Source organism: Fukomys damarensis, unplaced genomic scaffold (genome assembly GCF_012274545.1).
Source record: "Fukomys damarensis isolate Sample0158 unplaced genomic scaffold, DMR_v1.0_HiC HiC_scaffold_39, whole genome shotgun sequence".
NCBI classification, from domain to species: Eukaryota; Metazoa; Chordata; class Mammalia; order Rodentia; family Bathyergidae; genus Fukomys; species Fukomys damarensis.
The window spans coordinates 75,475,429-75,481,157 of NW_022900951.1; the positions used below are offsets into that span (position 1 = coordinate 75,475,429).

Sequence of the window (5,729 nt, forward strand, 5' to 3'; positions counted from 1 at the left end):
CCTTGTAAGTAACTATTCTGACTGATTATATGCAAGTGAGAAAATTCACAAATTGTGCAAGTCCCCTTAATTTCTGAGGTGTTATCAGAGTGGTGTGAATTCTGTGATCTTGGAAAAAATAAGTTTAAGGGGCAAAATTTACCAATTTTGATTATACAACTTGCTGAATATTTGCTGGCATTAAATTTTGTAATGTAACAATGCATTAATTACCTATAGAGAAAATGAAAATATGGTCAAAGCTTCATGTCTCATTGTAGGATCCGAATATCACATTTTAAAATGCATTAGAAAAAATATTTTAATGTTTCAGTATTCTTCAAATATGCTAATTTTTGCTTTTCAGTGGTTCTTTAGATCATGTCTGGTGGTTCTGTGGATTATAATGGGGAACATAGAGGTTCAGAGGGAATGGACACTGATGGTGTCATAGAGAGTAACTGGAATGAGATTGATGATAACTTTGATGGTATGAATTTAACAGAGTCTCTTCTTCAGGGCATCTATGCTTATGGTTTTGTGAAGCCTTCTCCTCTTCAGCAAAGAGCTATTATTCCTTGTATTAAAGGATATGATGTGATTGCTCAAGCTCAGTCATGTACTGGTAAGACAGCCACATTTGCTATTTCTATCCTGCAACAGTTGGAGATTGAGTTAAAGAACACCCAAACACTAGTATCCCCCGCCCCAGAACTGGCTTAATAAATCCAAAAGGTAATTCTGGCACTGGGAGCCTATATGGGAGCAACTTGTCATGTCTGCATTGGTGGAACACATGTTCAAAATGAAATGCAGAAACTGCAGGCTGAAGCACCACATATTGTTGGTACACAAAGGAGAGCACTTGATATGTTAAAAAGAAGATATCTTTCTTCAAAATGGAACAAAACGTTTGTTTTGGAAGAAACATATGAAATGTTGAGCTAAATGTTTATGAATCAAATCTCAGATTTTCCAAGAATTAAATACAGTCATTCAGGTTATGTTGCCTTCTGCCACCATTCCAACTGATGCGTTGGAAGTGACCAAAAAATTCAGGACAAATCCAATTTGAACTTGGGGAAGAAAGAAGAATCGACCCTTGACGGAATCAAACAGTTTTACATTAATGTTGAAAGAGAGGAACAGAAGTTGGATACATTTCGTGATTTGTATGAGACTCTCACCGCTACATGGGCTGTTATTTTTCTCAATACGAGGTGAGAGGTGGATGGACTCACTGAGAAATGCATGCCAGGGACTTCCCAGTGTCTGCTCAGCATGGTGACATGGATAAGAAGGAAAGAGCTGTTATCACGAGGGAATTCTGATCAGGGTCAAGCCAAGTTCTGATCTCTACTGACTTGTTGGTTCGTGGGATTGATGTGCAACAAGTGTCTTTTGTTATAAATTATGATTGGCCTACCAATCATGAAAATTATATTTACAGAATCGGCAGAGGGGGTCAATTTGGGAGGAAAGGTGTGGCTATAAACTTTTTTATTGAAGAAGACAAGGGGATTCTTCATGACTTTGAGACTTTCTACAATACTACACTGAAGGAAATGCCCATGAATGTGACTGACTTTATTTAATTTCCAGTATGAGAAAGTTTTGAATGTAGTGCTCCCTGTTGATGAATATGCAATCAAAAAGTGCAGTTTGCTTCTTTGGGAATATTTGAATCTTGTCTGAATGTTCATAATGGATAAGAAATACAGAATCTGATAGCAAAGTGATACCAGTTGCAAGTTCTTGTGTGAAAAGTCATTGGCTTTATCATCTTTAGAGTTAGACTATTTTGGTGGGTATAAAATAAGGGGGCTGTAAAATATTTCTTAGATATTTATTTCCGAGTTCTGTAGACATGGTTGTATTAGATGTTCTCTATCATTTAATAATATACTTAGAGATTAAAAGATATAAGTGCTGTATAAATTCAGCCAATTATTTTAAACAAGCATATCTGCTGTTATTTTGTTTATCTTTGTCCTGAACAGAAAGGTTTTTAAAATTAATTTTTTAAAGAAAACATCTGAATGCATTTTGCTTAGTATTGTATTTATTCAATAAAGTATTTAATTAGAGCTATTGTGAACTGGATGCTGTTGCTAAACCCCACAAGCAATCATAACCTAGGTGGGGGTTAAGCCCCCAGTAAAAATGCCATATGGCACAGATCTTAATGAAGTTCAAATGTTTTACTTTCATTTTTTCTTTATTGGTACATACTACGTATATGATAGTTACATTTATCCTTGGATCTTGTACCCTTCCATGATATATCTTGACTCTTTATTTTTTCCCTATCTGCCTGCCCTCCATTCACCCCTCCACACTTCCCTATTTACAGAGACTTTGATTCCATTTTTTTCATTTTCTCTTCTTATTTTCCCTTCTTAGCTTTCCCTTACCCCTCACTTCCCCTATACCTTTAGATATTTTTTCCTATTACACAACATCAATTATACATTTTGATTCTAATTTACACTTTTAGTTTATCACACCAGATAATCTATTCAGTATTTACACATGTGCATACTATTAATTTCACTTAAGAGTATGGCCTCAATGTGCATCCACTTACCTATAAGTGTCTCTAGTTTCACATTATTTGTGGATGAGAAGTACTCCATTTTATATATAAAACAAAAAACAAAAGACAAAAAAACACACATCTTCTTTATCCTGTCTTCAATTGATGGACAATTGGGCTGTTTCCAAGTTTAGTTATTATAAACATGGGTGAGCATATATTACTGTGGTATGAATCTTTTAATTCTTTTGGGTATTTATCCATCAGGTGAATAGCTGGGTCAAATGGGACCTGTAATCATAGTTGTATGAGGTATCTGCATATTGATTTCCAAAGTGGTTGCAACAGTCTACACTCCTGCCAACAAAGGAGAAGGGATCTTTTCTCCCCACAACCCCTCCAACATTTCTTATTGTTTAAGTGCTTTTTTTTCTCATTGAGCTTATTGGTACATTTTGGGTATACAGTAAAGTTACATTCATCATTGGGTTCTTGCACCTTTACATGACAGGTCTTGGTTCTCATTTTTTCCCTCTTATCCCTGCCCTCCCTTCACCCCCTCCTCCCTTTCCTATTTACAAATAATTTATTTCCAAATGTCAGTAATCTTATTAGGATCTTTAGAAATGGGAAGAAAGGAGCTAAAGGTGTAGGGAAGGTGGGATGGGTAGGGGAAGGGTAATAAGGGAAAAGAAAAAATGTGAGAGAATGAAAAGATGAAAATAAAGTGTTTGTAGATGGGGAGGGGAGGAGGGGGTGAAGGGAGGGCAGGGACAAGGGGAAAAAATGAGAATCAAGACTTGTCATGTAGAGGTACAAGATCCCAACAATGAATGTAACTGTACTGTATTCCTAAAACGTACCAATAAACTCAATTAAAGCTGAAAAAAAACCAAATAATTTATTTCCGTTTTTTAATTTTCTCATTTTTTGTTTTTCTTTTTCCCTTGTTAGCTTTCCGCTACCCTTCCCACTTCCCCTGCATCTTTAGCCCTTTTCTTCCTATTTCACATTGTCAATTATATCATTAGTATCTTATGTACCATTACAGCTTTTCATACCAGAGAAACTATTTGATATTTATATATGTGTGACTTCTTTATTTCACTTAGGAGTATATTCTCAATATGTATCCATTTTCCTATGAATGAGCCTAATTTCTCATTCTTTATGGCTGAGTAGTATTCAATTTTATAGAAAAAAACACATTTTCTTTACCCAGTCTACAACTGATGGGCTAATGGGCTGATTCCAAGTTTGAGCTATTACAAACTGTGTCACTATAGATGAGCATATATCACTATGATATGATTATTTTAAATCTTTTGGAAGGATACCCAGCAGAGGGATGGCTGGGTCAAATGGAACCTCTAGTCTCAGCTCTTTGAGGTATCTCCATATTGACTTCCGTAGTGGTTGCACCAGTCTGCACTCCCACCAACAATGGAGAAGGGTTCCTTTCTCCCCACAACTCTGCCAACATTTGTTATTGGTTGATTTCCTGATAGCAGCCATTCTTTGTGGGGAGAGGTGGAATCTCAGTGTTGTTTTCATCTGAATCTCTCAAATGACCAGTGATGTGGAGCATTTTTTCATATATTGACTTGCTGCTTTTACTTTGTCTGAGAAATGTCTGTTCATTTCAGATGCCCATTTTTAAAATGGGTCTTTATTTTTGGGGAGGCCTGATTTCTTTGAGTTCTTTATATATTCTAGATAATAGTCTTTTGTCTGAGGAGAAGCTGGTAAATTTTCCCACATTGTAGGCTTTTAGTTCTATCGATGGTTTCTTTTGTTCTGCAGAAGCTTTTTAATGTGTTTCCAGTTGTTGATTCTTTCTGCTAGTTCCCGTGCTACTAAGAACTTGTTCATAAAGTCTTTTCCTATGCCAAGGTCTTCAAGAGTTCTGCCTAACTTATCTTCCAGCAATTGTAGTGAGTCTTTTTTAATATTTATATTTTTAACACATTCGGTTTTTGGTTTAATACATGTTGAAATATAAGGGCCTAGTCTTAATCTTTGGCAGGATGAAATCCAGTTTTTCCAACAAAATTTATTAAAGAGACTATCTTTCCTCCAGTGAGGATGGTTAGCTCCTTTGTCAAAGATGAGATAGTCAAGTATGTCTGCAGTTGCTTCTTCACCTTCTAATCTATTCCATTGATCCTCACATCTCTTTCTCCACCAGTACCATGGTGTTTTTATCACATTGCCTTTGTGTTACAATTTCAAATTGGGGATTGTGATGCCCCCTGCAATGTCTCTGTTACCTAGAATGTTTTTTGCTATTATGGATCTCTTCTGGTTCCAAACGAATTTTTGGACTGTTTTCTCTAGTTTTGTGGACAAATGTACTGTTGAAATATACTGTTGAAGATTTCAGTTAGGATTGCATTGAATCTGTATAGCAGTTTTGGAAGTATGACCATTTTCACTATACTGGTTATTCCTATCCAGGAACATTTTCTTACATCCTCTTTGATCTTTTCTCTCAGAGAGTTGTAGTTCACAGCATAGAGGTCTTTTGTTTCCTTCATTAGAATGAATTCTAGATATTTCATTTATTTCACATGCTATTGTGGAAGTATTGTTTCACTAAATTCTCTCAGTGATTCTGTTATTTGTGTACGAGAAAAATGTTGATTTTTGATTGTTGGCCTCGTATCCTGCTACACTACTGAACCAGTCAGTTAAGTTTACAAGTCTTTGGTGGAGTTTTTGGGTCTTCTCAGCAGAGTAACATATCATCAGCAAATAATGACAGTTTAACTTCTTTTCTTGTCTTTACTGTTTTTATTTCTTTGTCTTGTATAATTGCTGTAGCTAATGTTTCAAAGAGGATATTGAACAGGAGTGTTGACATTGGACATGCTTGTCTACTTCTTGATTTTACCTTTAAGGTTGTTGGTTTTTGACCATTTAGCATAATTTTGGCTGTAGCATTTTCATAGATAGCCTTTATTAAGTTAAGATAAAGAGCATCCATTTCAATTTTCTGCAGGGTCTTTATCATGAATGGGAGTTGAATATTGTCAAATGCTGTTTCATTGAGATGATCATATTTTTTTTTCTGACTCTGTGTAGTATATTACTTTTTTAATTTCCATATGTTGAGACATCCTTGCACCCCATGGATAAATCTGAATTGGTCAGTGTGTATGGTTGCTTTTTTTTTCTTTTTAATTTTTTTTTTTTTTTTTTGGTACTGGGGATT

At 35.4% G+C, this 5,729-nt stretch overlaps 1 pseudogene; it reads left to right on the forward strand.

Moving 5' to 3' along the window:
- The first annotated feature begins 360 nt into the window (after positions 1–360).
- Positions 361–1,574, forward strand: LOC104861814 (annotated as a pseudogene).
- Positions 1,575–5,729: the final 4,155 nt, after the last annotated feature.